Source organism: Lissotriton helveticus, chromosome 8, assembly GCF_964261635.1.
Source record: "Lissotriton helveticus chromosome 8, aLisHel1.1, whole genome shotgun sequence".
Classification (NCBI taxonomy): Eukaryota; Metazoa; Chordata; class Amphibia; order Caudata; family Salamandridae; genus Lissotriton; species Lissotriton helveticus.
In genome coordinates, this window is record NC_136069.1 from 1176489056 (window position 1) to 1176505415 (window position 16360).

The following is a 16360-nucleotide window of genomic DNA, read 5'->3' on the forward strand; positions in this document are numbered from 1 at the left end:
CACATACTCATCTCTGTTTTGGAGGACTTAAAACATGGTTATTTTAGAAAATACTGGGTCATATTATCAATAATGGCGATAACATTATCGCCAGGAAACTACAGCTAAAGCGGCGATCAGGGGCTTGATAATATGTCCTTGTGAAGCCCAGGTTTGATGTTCTGCACACCAGAACCTGGGCTTCTATGGGAATTCACAAGGGCATATTATCAAGACCCTTATCGTCGCTTAAGCTACAGTTTCCTGCCGCTAAAGCGGCGATAATATTATCGCCGTTCTTGATAATATGACCCCCTGTGTTTTAAGTCACCCTCAGCATCCACACTCCTTTCCCTTTCCACGAACCCTCAAGCCCCCTTCAGGTCATCTGCTCCTGCTTTTTTCTCTGCTACTCTCTCCACAGCGCGGGGATACGCCGGGATGGCGTCACCAGGCGCTTTATAAACCCCTTTATTATTATTATTATTATGTGCTGCTTCTCACATGATGATTAACATGATATGCCGGCCTGATTGTCGAAAAATCGGAAGCTGACACCCCCCCAGTCGTACTGACAAAGCTACACCCCTGACTTTGAGACCACACCTGTCCTGCCACTAAATCAAAATGCATGAAAACTGAAAATTGACCATTTTTATAAGTCACTTCATTATTCCTATATTTCTATAATTATAACTGTAATGGCCCAGTTCACACTTTGGCAGACGGCGTAAAAGCAGTCAGGGTGGTGAAGGACTTTACATCCGTCACTCTGCCTTGTGGTGAACTCTGTGGGTTCGTATGAACCTCCATCATGGCAATTCATACAAAGACATTTGAAAGCCTCATGTGTTTCCGTCATTTGTGATAGACACATAAATCTTTTTTATTTTTTTATTTCAAATAGTTTTTATTTTATACTTAAGAATTACCTACTAATTACTATGAAGCAAAATCCATCAAAATAGAGCACAATGCATCAGAGGTTAATCACAAAATATCTACTTGGGTCGAAAAACATATACTAAAATATATGTTGGCTGGTCTGATAAATTGATTATTTTCTATGCATTTATACATTGTTGGGAAAAGAGAAGAGAGAGAGAAGAAGGGAAGATATAAAAGAAATGTAAAGAGTAAAGAAAAGGAGATGAGGTGGTTTGCATATGTTTATTCATTAATAATTCATGACAAAGTATATTCAGGGAGGATTCATTTTCTGTAGGTAAAGGTAGTAGGCGAGCAGTTTTAGAGCTAAAAGTATTATTATGTAATAAATTAACAGCACTTCTAATTAACCAAACCCATGCCCACCATATATGCTATGAGATGTTATTGTAGTTCTTCCAGTTGGAAAGTATAATTTTAATCCCTATAGCCAATAAAAGGTTGATAAGCATGTTATCCCACAGTTAACGAATTGACATGTTTGGTAAGAGCAGAGGCAGGTATACCCAAGGATAAAAGAGGATGAGTTAAGGACAGTTTAGCATTGAAGATATTGCGCTTTCGATGACTTTCGAGAAAGGGTATATGTAGTTGAAGTAAAATAGTAGATGATCCAGGTCATCTACAAACTGATTGCAAAGCCAACTAGCATGTGAAGGCAAGGGCCCTGGTTACAGAAGCATACAGGAGTCCAGTATGATCTATAAGTAGTCTAGAATTAGCATTGCGACAGTAAGGGAAGGACTTTATATTGCGGCAAACATTTCCATATTGTATTCCAATTATTTGGAGGGATGCATTTGGTATTTTACTAGAGTCATCCCATTTTCTTTGAATCTTTTCTGTCTCAGGTTTGGATATTTTTGTGGGGTTTTATATATTGCTGAAGCTGTATGGGACTTTGAGATACGTTTCTGAAGAAAATTTAAACAGTCAGATTTATGTATCCTTTTAAAGTCCCTGAGTGCTACCTTTAATATTAGAAAATGGTAAAAGGCCAAAGGCTGAAGACAAAATTGTTTAGATAACATATAAAGGAAACAGGGTTTTCGGGTTGAATAATATCTTTGAGAAAACTAATTCCTGGAGATGATCATTGTTTCCTAAAGGTAGGGTTAGGGTCTAGTTTAATAGTTTTGTTAAACCACAAGGACGCAAACTCTGATCCCTTAAGTTTATAAGGGAAGCATATGTCTAGATGTTCAATAGCTAAAACAGAATCATTAGCAAAGCGGAAGGAGGTAAATACTTGAAGTTGTTTGGTTGTTAGGATGCTAAGGAGAGAGATTGTGTGGACCAACTCTGATTCAATATCAACCCAGGCCGGTTGGTCTACAGCTGTTGGGTGAAGCCACTATAGTGTTTGCCTAACCAAGAAGGCTATTTAATAGTTCTTTAAATTTGGAAAATTAGATCTATACTCTTGGCAGTTTGAAGTTTAAGAAGAGAGATTCTTGCTCGTTTACCTATGAAATGAAATGAAAAGGCTAGCTGGAAACATGCCTAAGAAAAAACTATTTGTTGTGCAAGTATCATTTTAACAGATTTTACCCGTCCCCACCATTTTATGAATTTTGGTGACCATGCTTCTGTTAATTTCTTGACTTTAGACAGTAATGAATCTTCGATATGGGCCTGGCTATCCGCAACAGTACCTTCAAATTCAATACCCAAATATTTTAGTTTCTTCGGTTGCCATTACGAATTGAAAGCAATCGCTATGTGCGGAAGACAACGTTTATTTAGGTGGAAAATTTCGGTCTTTCCCTTATTCAGAGTGTATCCTGATATACTTGTAAAGGATGCTATGATCTTGAGTATTGGTCCACATCCTTGGAAGAGATCAGCTCATCATCAGCGCACAACGACAAATTTTGTGAGCCATTCTTGAAGGGGATACCTTGGAATCTGTCATTAGTTCTAATGGAGTGTCAGAAAGGTTCAATTGACAGACAGAAGGAAAAGGAGAGGGGACAATGGACATCCTTGTCAGGTACCTTGATATCAGCTAAACCTATCTGACAGCTGGCCATTGATTTTATTACAAGCTGAGGGTTTTTGATAAATAGCAATGGCCATATTAATAAAACAAAGGGCTAAGTTAAATTTTTCAAAAGTTGATCTTAAAAAAAGTCCATGAGACTTTATTAAAGGCCTTCTCTGCATTTACGGCCATAGCCATAGAGGGGAAAGGGGTGTATTTTGTCTTCTCTGTTACAATGCAGAAAGTTTGAATCTTTTTACCTGCTAGGCGTCCCTTGACAAAGCCAGTTTGTGAGGGATGAATGAGAGATTGGAGGACCTGTTCCAATCTTAGGGCTTGGACCTTGGTATATATTTTATAATTGGTGGTAAGTGGGGAAATGGGACAGAAGCTCTTCATTTCTAAGGGGTCCTTGCTTTTCTTAGGGATTACTACTATATGTGCTTCAGCAGTAGAGCCCGAGAGCGCACCTTTCAAATAGAATTAACAAACAGTGCTAAAGATGAGATGCTAAGATATGTTGAAAGGTCTGATAGAAGGAAGCTGGCAATCCATCTGGAACCAGGGCTGTTTGGTTCAAGAGAGTTGATGGCTGTAAGAATTTCTCCCTGATACATTGGATTATTAAGAAATTTCAGATCAATATCTGAAGGGGTGGGAAGTTGAATAGGATCAAGGAACTTTTTACATGCTTCCATATTAGATGTATTACCTATTTGGGAGGGATTATATAATTTTGAATACAAAACTTGGAATGTTTCAAGTATTTCAGCTGTATCTGTTCATAACCTACAGTTTTTATCTTTAATAGCTGCTTTGTGAGCAGATGTCTTTCAGGGGCGTCTCCTCCATTAGGATAGAGGAGCATCGCACCACTGCTTTCTCGCAGTGCGAGAAGCAGAAACATGAAATGGTATTTCTAATACCATTTTATGTTTCTGCTTCTCATGCTGCGAGAAAGCAAAAACAGTATGCCTGGTTGGGCGCGGGGGGGGGGGGGGTTGGTGAGAAGTGGCTTGCCCAACGCTGTGGGCCCTGACTGTTCGGTCGACCAAACCAGTCATGCGCACTCTGAATTTTCTCCAGGTAGGTTGCATGCAGTATACATAGAAAAAATATCCCACCTACAGCTGCCCGGCTGGGCGCCGTCCGCACCAATCACAATACTGACATTGCAGCATTGTGATTGGTTTAGGGGAGGGGAGGGAGGATGCCTGCTTCCTGTTCCTGCTGGAGGCAGGAGAGCAGGAAATCAGCTAGGAAACACCGTACTGGGCAATCAGCGGAGGCGGCGCGTGACCCGGTAAGGTACGTTTTTTTTTTTACTTTTTAAATTCCCTCACCCCCGCATAAACCCCCCATCTGCCCCCCACTTGCAGGTCATGCTGGTTCCGACAGATTTCTTTGTGCCCTTGGGGGTTATTGCAAGCATTTTTCCTGATTTGTTGCATTCAAGAAGATTAGTAGCTTTAAAATTGGTAGACCATACATGTGCTCTATCGCTTAAAAGTGTATTAAATTCGCATTTAAGCTGTCTAATTTAAAAGGTTATTGATTGATCAAGGGTTGAGATTCTAAATTTTTCTAGTGAACCTATTTGTTTCTCCAGGAGGCTTAGTTTTGCATTGAGCCATTTTTTTATTTGATATTATGGCAATCATGTTGACTCTATTACTGGGTTTCATGGCATCCCATATTGTTTCCATATCCTTCTACGAGGTAACATTCTCGACAAAAAAATGAGTTAAGGATTGGGCGATGTGATCTCTTAAGTCCGTGTCCACTAACGCCTCATCGTTCATTCTCCATGAGGCATATTTAGCTTGCTGTAAAGATACATTTTAGGTTATTATAATACAGGCATGGTTGAAAGATAGCTCCATGGACAATTGGATTAGGTTTTTGCTAATGAAAAAATATTCAATTCTAGACAGGTATTATGAGTCTGTGAATAAAAAGTCAAGTCACTACCCTCAGGTTGTGTAGCCTCCAAATTTCAATTAAGTTGTTATCGTCTGTCAGTTTATGAAGTTGACTATAAGAGCGGTTAGGGCTGTACGTGTATCTGGAGAGTCTAAAGTCGTGTCAAATGGGAGTTTAAAGTCACCCGCTAGCATAATCTTAGTGTCTTGAGGAAGTACTGGTAGCTTTTGATTCAGAGAGGACCAAAAAGATGGATCATCGGCAGTTGGAGCGTAGATATTGACTTTAAAAAATGTAAAGCCATTTTTTGTGAGTTGAGAGAGCAGTCATCTGCCCTGATTATTGAGAGTTAACATGCCAACTGAACATCTGGCTTGTTTTGTAATCAAGGTAAGCACCCCATTGTTTTTATTAGTAGCTGCCGAAAATATGGGGTTCGAAATCCATGAATGATGCATGCTATGAACTTCCGTCAAACCAGCTCTGGTCTTCTGAAGAAATATACTGCCAGCTTTTAATTTATGACAGTAATATAGTACATTTTCAGTTTGATTGGATAGATTAAGATTTTAAGTATTTAGAAAAATGATTTTGAGTGATGCCTGAGCCATCATAGGAGAGTTACGTTAGATCAGTATAAGTGTCATAATAAATTGTCTAAAGATGAGGAGAAGAGATGAAATAAATAGAGGACAGAGAAAAAGAAATGCAGAGAACAAGAAGATTCCAAAAGAAACACTGTCAGTAATGACAATTCACTGTAGGCCAAAGGAAGAAGCTCCATCCCCATCTAAAAAATTATTATTGTGTCCTAGTTAATGAAGAGTAACCAAAACTCTAAAGAAGAACTTAAAACGCTCCCCTTGATCCTCCCACCCAGCCCTCCCTCCTCCTCTAAAGTGACTGAAGGAGCCATGTAGACCTCAGCATGGAGGGTGGCCCCTGACAAGAGGTCTGGACCTGAGCGGGAACGTGATAAGAGGAACATCAGTAATACACATCCACTTAAGATAGGATCAATAACGGACTCCTAAAATGGTGGCGATCAGTCTCTGTCTGTCGGGCTCGAACCGAGCAGTTTTGCTGAGGAAAGATCGGTGGGTAGCCACCACTTATGCTCTGGCCGACCGCTGTCTGTCGTTTTCTCCGCCCGCTGACCGTCTCACTCCACACATGGCAGGGGGGAGCCTGTGATGCTGGTGAACTCCGCACATTGCTTGGATCGGCTATGGAATCATGCATGAGGAGGGACTGACTAAAAAGGGGATCGCATATATGGACCTTACTACTTTGGTTGTTTAATCGCTGCGCATTGCCGCAATCCTGCCCCGGAGCCTTGCTGGGGGCGGGAGCAGTAGGAGGGCGAATCGTGCATATTGCCCTGCTAATATCCGACGTCGGAACACTGCGCACTGCCTCATATCTGCTACGGAGCCTTCCAGGAGGCGTAAGCAGCAGGAGGTTGAATTGCGCACTTCGTCTGATCCTCTGGATAACCGTATGAGGTGAGAAGTTAGGTTAGGGGAAGTGGGTTGCATTCTGGCATAAAAGTACTCTGAATTAGGCATAGAGCCGGATGCCGGATGCACCTGCTCGCGACACATCCTCACTGGTAATAAACATGGAAACAGGACTACAATCAACCTGACTGGCTTTAAAATGGTGCCTGTTCAAGACTTCAATTAAATCTGATCTCTCTTCACACTGTTATTAACAGTGAAACAGGTCCAAGTGCCTAGACTACGTTATGGATATATTAAGGGTTAGGAAATAAGTAGGTCTTCAATGCAGTGTTTAGTGAGGGAGTAATTTTTGAATGGCTATTAGAAGATATATATGCTGAAGATCTGACACCCCTTCTCTTCTTCTTACTATACTCCCTGATTTATCCTCTATTATCCGGGTAAAACACATTTTAACTTTTATTAATTTAAATCTTCTGAATTATATAATCTTCCGAATTATATATTAAAAAAAAAAATGGCCATAGACCTGGAACTCGCAAGCCACAATGCGTACACCATTCTTTACCCACCTAACCTCTCTAAAAATGCAACTAAGAAACTCAAACACCGGCTTATGATAAAAAATACGGAGACTCTTGTTTTAGACACTTACTTCTTCACTAACAAGGGCATTATTGCTAACGACCTTATCTTCCACACGAATAAACGTGCCCAATGGAAAAATACCTTCTACGCTATGCTACAAATTTCCACAATGAAGAAATACCCTTATGCCATCACATTGACGGTTATTGCCTCGGACCATTACCATTGAATGCCACAATTACTATTTACAATAATGGTAATATTCTTATACAATCCTCTAACGAGAATCTAGATATCTTTGACATGCTCTTCCCTACTCTCAAGAAAGCAGTAAACAATAATAATAACACATTCACGGCACCCTTGCATCGCCAGGACTTGGAGGTCTCCCTAACGCCTCCCTTTCAATATACCTTTTCAGACTCTCCCAATTTGGCAAATGTCGCTCCTGTCTTTGTGTCCAGCTCCTCAGACACGTCTGTTACAGATACACATGGGTCTCCTGGCCCAGGCGTGTTTGGTTTGCACTCAGCCACTATCATCAGTAGTTCTGAAACCACCAGTAATCCCTACCACCTAGTCCATTTGGTTGAATCCACTCCTGGATTCCCCAGACCAGAAGAGACAAGGTTAGTCTTTGATACTGATCACATCGCTGGATGGGACCAAACTGGATGTCTCCAACACTGCCCTCCTCTCATTCTCACATAGTAGATCGCTTAGACTCCACTCAACTACCATCCGCCACGGTATCTGAGGGAACCCTTACTACTGCTACACTCATCTCGCCTATCCAATCACAGAACTCAGTGACCCTTCCCCAACCTCACGGTGAAGACCCTAGCAGGTTGCCTAGCCTCTATACCACTCCTCCAATGAACGTGGATCTCACATTAATCCTCCCAGTTCAGCTTCCCGCATTGACCCTTATGGAAGTTATCCCCAAGCAAATGGAAAATGTGATCCTGCCTACAAAACATATTTGCGGTTATCCCTCCAAAAGGGATCACACACATATTCCTATTGTAGATATCCCCAAGCAATTGGAGACCATGCATAATAACACTACGGGCAATTTGCCCTCCCAAACCGATCATACGCCAACACTTACTACATACTCTCCCTTCTCCGTCTTGATCACTCAAATCAATGAGTTAGCTACTGGCCTATCCCATCTTAAGGATGATATGCATAACCTTTCTAATCTTGGTAGTTTATCCTCCCTCTCAGGGCCTAAGAGGTCAAGCAATGAACTTTCAGACAGCGAAATAAACGACCTCCTTACATCCTATGCCCTGGATTGTGACAATAGTAAGGCCCATTGCGACGCTATTCAAACCATTGTAACCAACCCCCACAGAGAACCTACACTCAATAACAGATCTGTAAATAGAGATAACCTCACAAATATCAATTTAGAACAGACTACCTTAATCCCCTCGATTAACAAACTGAAGTGTGGGCTCATAAACTGCAGATCTGCTGGCAAACATGCTTCTGATATATTCAATCTCATTTTAGAGTATGATTTAGACATTATGGTCCTCACAGAAACTTGGTTAAATAGCTCCTCATCTCCCATTCTCGACTTACTGGTTCCTCCTTCCCATGATCTAATCCGACTCGATAGAATCAGGAAACTAGGTGGTATCGTAACTCAATATCAGTCAAGCAAGCGAACTCCATTGAGCTATCATCGTGTGATTATCTATGCATTAATATATCAGATGCTAAGCGCATCACCAGCAAGTTACACATATTTTACCACCCCCCAGGTGATAATTTGACTTGTATCGACGAGATTATGGAGATCATGGCATCCAATGCCAACTCTCTAGTTCCTCATATTTTCTTGGGTGACTTCAACCTCCATTGGAATAACGCAAATGATCATATTGTAGGCTGTTTTATAGAATTTCTGTCAGAACAGGAGCTATCCCAATTCTGTGACAGCCCAACGCATAACAAGGGAGAGACATTGGACCTCATCATTGCAAATTGGTCTGATCATTACTGCATCCTTTTCTCCATCAATATCTAAGCTATTCATAAAAGGGGACAACCCTCAAAATCAAGGCAATGGAAACGGAATTTACAAAATATCAATCCCATCTCCTTGGTAAACCAGTGCAACTCCGCTCTGACCCTCATGACAGACATAACTGATGTACATGACCTTACAACCTTCTACAATGACACGATACTCGAAACTCTGGACTCCACAGCGCCTCTACCGGAAAAAATGTCTCATCTAAGATTTCCAAGCATTGGTTCAATGAGGGTCTGAACTTGGAGCGTAGATATCTAAGAGCTGCTAAACCTCTTTGGAAATCGGCTCCTAACACTGATAACCTTGAGCACCTTAGAAGGTTAAGGAATTCTCACAATAGGAAGATTCTTAAGGCAAAGGCAGACTTTTTTCGAACTCACTTGAACCAAGCTAGCAACCGAACCAAAAAACTCTTTGAAATCGTCAAGCAAAAATCATGCAATACAACTAACTATAGTGAGTTAAATGACCTGGCCACTCATACATGTGATGTGCTTGCCAATTTCTTCCATGAAAAGACTAGGACCATTGAGCTGGACATCTAATCAAAGTTGGCCCTCCCGCAATCTATGGTCCAAGAACCCAAATCGGTCTCTTTATTCGAAGTACATTATAATAACCCAAGTCATAAAAAATGATGCCTCTTGGCACACCTTCTCGCCAATCTCTCAACAAACTATCGACAACATTCTTCAAGCAATCAACCCTCCAATCATTTCACGGACGCCTTGCCTCCTGCCCTGTTCAAGATTTTAAAAACATCTATACTACCATTATGGGCTAAAATTGTAAACGCCTCCCTGAGTCAAGGTGTAATTCCGGACTGTCTTAAAATAGGACAGGTCACTCCTATACTAAAGAAAGCTGACGCCTCTCCATCTGATCTTAACAACTACCGTCCTTTAACCAACATCCCCACCTTGGAGAAACTATTGGAGAAATGTGTTCAAATTCAATTATGCAATCACATTGAGAACTACAACCTCTTAGACAGTCACCAATCGGGCTTCAGAAGAGGACACAGCACAGAATCTGCACTCACACACATTATGGATGATATAATAATAATGCTTGACCGAAATTAATCATGCCTTTTGATACTTCTTGATCTGTCCTCTGCCTTCGATGCGGTCAAGCATGACAACCTCCTGTCCCTATTAGAAAGAAGGATGGGCCTCTCGGGCACTGTGCTGCAGTGGTTCTCCTCCTTCCTGAATAACAGATCTCAAAGAATCAAGATGAAGAATTCACTCTCGCAATCATCCATGGTCACACTTGGTGTGCCTCAGAGATATGCCCTTTCACCCATTCCTTTCAATCTCCTAATGGAGCCTCTGGTGAATGCATTGAAATCAGCCAACATTCTATATCACCTGTACGCGGACGACACCCAGTTATTATGTCTGAAAAGCACCTTGCCAGATGACTTCATTGCCCTTAACACTACTCTACTGAACACGCAAAGTTGGCTCACTAACAACCACCTGATGTTGAATACCAAAAAAACGGAATTCATTCTCATCTCACCTCCAAACCACACTCCAAAGATAGACCTCTGTTTAAAACACCTAACCTCCTTTGACTGTGTCCCCCTCATCATTGACTCGGCAAAATCCCTAGGAATCTCCATTGACAAACATTTGAATATGCAGTCGCACATCTCTATTGACACCAAGGGAGCTAATCACAAGAAAAAACAAGAAACTCAAACCCTTCCTCCCTCCGGCAGATCTAACAATTACAGTGCAAGCCCTAGTACTTCCAAGATTAGAATACGGAAGCAGCACCCTCTGTGGTCTCCCTAAATACAAGTTGGTACCGCTGAGAGCAACACTGAATCCTGCGGCTAGACTGGGATCACATCTCACCAACCTTGAAAGCAGTGAATTGGTTGCCTTATGAGGCAAGGATACACCTTAAAGTGGCATGCATTACGCACAAAGCAATTCACAACAATACACCCAGTTACTTGGCGCTAAAGATGGAAAAATCTGGTGGTTGTAGACAACTACGAAGTGCGAGAACTTTCCTTCCGGTATTAGGATGCTTGTTTCCAGTCCAAGGAGGACCTGGCCTGGCAGTTTGGGCTGGACTGTTTCCACTGGGTGCAGAGTCAAGACTGATTTGCATATGGATGGGTTCAAACTGGAATGGCATGGGGAGCAAAAAAACAATGAATTTAGGCCCAGATCTCTGTACTGGGGTTAATGTATGACATTGTTCTGCATTCTGTCCATCAATTGTTCTTTTTGCATTTGTCACCATGAGTAGGACAGGTGTGCCCAGGCGTGGGTCCAGTGCTCTCCATGCCACTGGAGTCAAGCTATCCTGGGCGATGAGGGGTGACACCCCAAAACTGGTCCTAGGATGCTTGTTTCCAGTCCAGGGAGGACCTGGCCTGGCAGTTCGGGCTGGACTGTTTCCATGGGGCACAGGGTCAAGACTGATTTGCATATGGCTGGGATCAAACTGGAATGTCATGGGGAGCAAAAAAACGATGAATTTAGGCCTAGATCTCCGTCCTGGGGTGAATGTATGACGTTGTTCTGCATTCTATCCATCAATTTTTCTGTTTGCATTTATCACCCTGGGTGGGACGGGTATGCCCAGGCGAGGGTCACGTGCTCTCCAGGCCACTGGAGTCAAGCTACCCTTGCTGATGAGGGGTGAAACCCCAAAACCGGTCCTAGGATGCTTGTTTTCAGTCCAGGGAGGACCTGGCTTGGCAGTTCGTGCTGGACTGTTCCCATGAGGCACAGGGTCAGGACTGATTTGCATATGGCCAGGTCTAAACTGGGGTGGAATGGTGAGCAAAAGAATGATGGATTTAACCCAGATCTCTTGACTGGGGGTGAAGATTTAGATTTGTTCTGCATTCCGTCCATCAATTGTGTGTCTTTTGGACGAGGCTAATGGCGGACGCGTGAGCCGAGAGCTCTGCATCAGCCTGTAATTAATCCTTCAGAACTGTACAGCCGGGGCCAATTTCCATAGTCCTGTAACCCTCCGAGGCCTGAGTGATGAGAGGGACGCTTGGGCGAGAATTGTGGATCACTGCTGACGGAGGCCGGGAGCTGGGACTGGTGGACTGAACTGCGTAGCGACGTCCGTAGCAATGGCGGCGAAGGCGCACATCACAAAACTGAAGACCTGCCCCAACAGCGGAGGTTCATATTAAGTAGACGACTAATGCTCCCCCCTGGAGATCTGCATGGAGGTGAGCACTGGGAGGGCACAACAGCGACGAGGGCCCTTATGATCTGCTCCTGCGATTCCGGCGCTGCAGCTGAGAGCAAGACCCAGGTGTGAATGGGATCCGCTGGGTGAGCCCCCCTCCCCTCTCAGGCGTGTGTACTTAGAGACGCACTGTAAAGGACTCTAAAGTGCCGCCTGGTTACCGGGAGTGTGGAAGAGAGCCCCCGTGTTCTGTCCCCCTGACTTACACAGCTAATGGTGGAATTGAGAGGACATGTTCAGGACCCGGCCGGAGTGCGAGATATGGCTGCCTGAGGTGTGCAACGAGGCCCGGTGCCACAAGACACGCTACCAGACTGGATCAGTCTATCCCAATGAATATAGTTCTGCCTCCAAGGCCCCTGATCAGATCGACCACCTAGAGGGGAGCAGAGCAGCGTGGGAGGCCTGAAAGAGGCTGACTACCACGGTGCCACAAGCACTGTGGGGGTGGCTGGCACAGCGAGCGGCGGCGGCGGGACCTGGGACCTTTGGGCAGAGGTTATTCAACCCCTGGTGGATGAGTGCAATTTGGGCCCAGTGACGAACAATTGATGTTGGAAGATAGTGGAGCACCCTCTGATTGTTGCCTAACCTCAATGACTGAGGCAGACAGAGTGATGACCGCTGCGCCACGTGACATAAGTGGTGGAGCCTCAGTAGGATTAGAGCTATCCCCCATGATCTGTCCAGTCTCTATGTTTTGCGGTGAGCTTATGCCTATACCAACCTGAGGGGTTACGGCGAGACCCTCTCGATGGAGCCGAACATTTGAGAGAGGCTTAGGAGCCCAATTAGTGCAGCAGTTGTGCTCTGTGAAGACCTACCTCGGTGGAACTGGGCCGCGGCAAAGAGGCGACTGTCTGGGGACTGCACCGCTTTGGCATAGTGCAACACTTTCACCATGGGCAAGGCTAGGGGCCGCCAGACCGGGGCCCTACAGTACCCTGAAGAGAGCGCCCAGGAGCAGTCGCAGACAGCCCCGGACGACCCGGCGCAGCAACAACTTACTAAGATCCTCGAGGCCATAGCGGACACAAAGGCTAGCCTCCACCAGGACATCAGCAGTGTTGCATATGGCCTGCTATGAGAGGAACATAAAAAGCTATCGGAGAAGATTAAAGGGACCGAACATAGGATAGCAGAACTGGCTCCGGCGCAAAAGACACTGGATCAAAAGGCACTGGACCTTATGGACTGGGTGAGCTTCATAGAACGCAGGGCTGGAGATGCGGAAGGGTGCAACCGATGAAACAATGTCAGGGTCGTAGGTCTTCCGGAGGGGACAGAAGGAAGCGATATGGTCTCTTTCTTGGAGACCTGGTTTAAGACTGTGGTAGCACCCAACTGTTTGTTCGCCTTCTATATGCTGGAGAGAGCCCATAGAGTACCTACCAAACGATTTGCTCCGGGGAGACCTCCAAGACCCGTGGTGGCTCGCCTACTTCACTTCCATGTTGCGGACCTTCTTCTGCAAAGGGCGAGAGCTGGGGGCCCCTTCACGGTGGACAACAGCAGGGTCAACCTTTTCCCAGATTACACGATTACACGATGGAGGTGCAGAGGAGATGGGCCTCCTACTTGGAGGTCAAGAGGGCCTCCAATACTCCTTGATGTTTCCAGCTTGCCTGCGTGTTATCTTGTAGAGAAACACACACTACTTTGATTCCCCGGGGACGCTTAGAGGCTTATAAAGATGAGACGCCACAGGCACGGGGTCCTGGAACTGCTGAACTCCCGACTGTGGACACAGCGAAGCGAGCCAGCTGGCAACCCCATAAGAGAACTCAGAAGAAACCGTCCTCATCACAGATGGAAAAAGAGAGAGCTGAAGCTTTGCAAGCAGTGGTGGCACTGGGGCAGGGTCGTTGCTCTACCTCGGAGAAGGAAGCTTGCTCTTCTGGAGGGTCAGCAGTCAATGATACGGACACCTCCCAAACCGACAGCGTGAAGATGCCAGTGGTCCCTCCAAATACAGCTGACAATATTATTTTAACTCATGTGGTGAGATGGGGCGGCTATGATGCTTGGAGGGGCATTAGACTCTCAGTGGCTGTTATAAGCCCCGGGTTAATATGTTTTCTTTAAGGCTGATGCACTATGGTTAGAGGACACACGTCGGAACTGCTGCACTCCCCTGTGCCTCTACAACTGACAGAGGATTTTGTGTATTCTACTATGGTTTGGATGGGTACTAGTTTTACAGTAACTGTCCTGGGGAGAGGAAGTAGCAGGTTTAGCTTATTTAGAGGGTTTGTTGGGAACAGTCATGTCACTGGGGATGTTCTAGTTAGGAAATTTTTTGACCCACTGGGATGGCTACCTCAGGTGACTTGAAATGTATATCATGGAATGTGCAGGGAATGCATTCGATGTTGCGGCGCCATAAAATACATGCATATTTAGTTCGCAGGGGGTTCAGATTGCACTACTTCAGGAGACTCATATGCAGACGCAGGAAGGATTGGCCTTACAGCACCACTGGCAAGGCAAGTGTTTTATACTAACTACTCAGCATTGGCCAGGGAAGTACTAATTTGGGTGCGGGCAGGTGTACCATTCAAATGCATGCATCAAATTACAGATCCAGAAGGCAGCTATGTGCTGGTCACCGGGACACTAGATGGCAGAGACATTGTTTTGGGAAACCTATGCTTCTAACACGGAGCAACCTGCCTTCTTGTCACAGCTTTCTGGGAAACTGGCATCGATTCTCAGAGGCTCAGTACTGATTGGGGGGATTTTAATTGCATTTCTGACATTGTCCTAGATCGCTCTCACCCTCCACTACCAAACGCACCCATTCATTAGATACCGGAAATCAGACGCAAATGGCAGGAATGATGGGGGTTGGTAGATACTTAGAGGGCTCAACATCCTGGGACCCGGGACTATTCATTTCTCTCTGCGCTGCATGAAATCCATGTTAGTCTAGATATGATTTTTTGTTCACCAGATGTACATGCCAGAGTGCAGAGTAGTGAATACCTCACCAGAACACTGTCAGATCATAATCCTCTCCTACTTGCGAGTGCAGTGTTCTTGTATGAGGCCTTAGATTCCTACCTGGCGCCTTTGTCCTGCAGTTTCAGAAGATCAAGGGGGATATTTACAAGGACTTGACTCCAATTTATCTCCACTTTAACGAATCAAAAGTGGAGATAGATTTAACACCCTATTCATAAGCTGCAGACATCGCCTGTATTTCCGCGATAACTGCCCCAAAATTTATCTCCACAGTGGACACCATCAACTAACCCTAATGAGATGCAGGGTAGGCGTGCAAAAACACACGAAATAACCACAACACCACTTTCACAATGAACTGCCAGATCTGTGAAGCGAAACAAAAACATGCGACAAGCCGCAGTAGCAGCAGGGAATTAACACCTGCCTACTGCTGATGTTAAGCAGGACAACTACCTGCAGCATGAAAGGGAGCCCAGCCAAGAGCCACACCAGAAGACCCACAGATGGCATGGTGACAATGATCTTTATTGAGAATAACAAACTGCTGCATGACTCCCAATCTGGCTTCCGTGCCAATTATAGCACGGAGACAGCTCTTGTGGAGGTGACCGACGCCATCAGGGAGACGCTTGATCTTGGGGGAAAGGCTATGTTGGTCTTGCTGGACCTGTCGGCGGCATTCGATACCGTCCCACACGCAGGCCTCCTTTTAAGACTCAAGGAGGTAGGACTGCGGGGGACGGTGTTGGATTGGTTCCAATCGTTCTTAGCCGACCGTCGACAGGTGATCTGGGCTCCACCGTTCTCCGCGGAAATGCCTTCGCTAGAGGTGGGGGTGCCTCAAGGTTCTATCCTGAGCCCCACCATTTTTAACATTTATATGGCCCCTTTGGCGAAGGTCGCGGAGGCATTTGGAGCCCGGGTCATTTCATATGCTGACGACACCCAGCTCCTGTTTACCTGCAGGAAGGGAGAGGTTTTTGACGGCGGCAGAATCAGAGACTGTTTGAGTGCAGTCTTTGCATGGTTTCAGCACCAGAGCCTGAAATGCAACTCGGATAAGTCCGAGCTGCTCTTTTTCGGCTGTGCCCCTGACCCTGGCTGGAAGTCGTGGTGGCCCCCTGACATGTTTCCTCCCGAGAAACCTTCCTCCCAAGTAAAAAATCTGGGAGTTGTGTTTGACGACAGTCTTTCTTTTCGTCCACACATTACGGGTTTAGC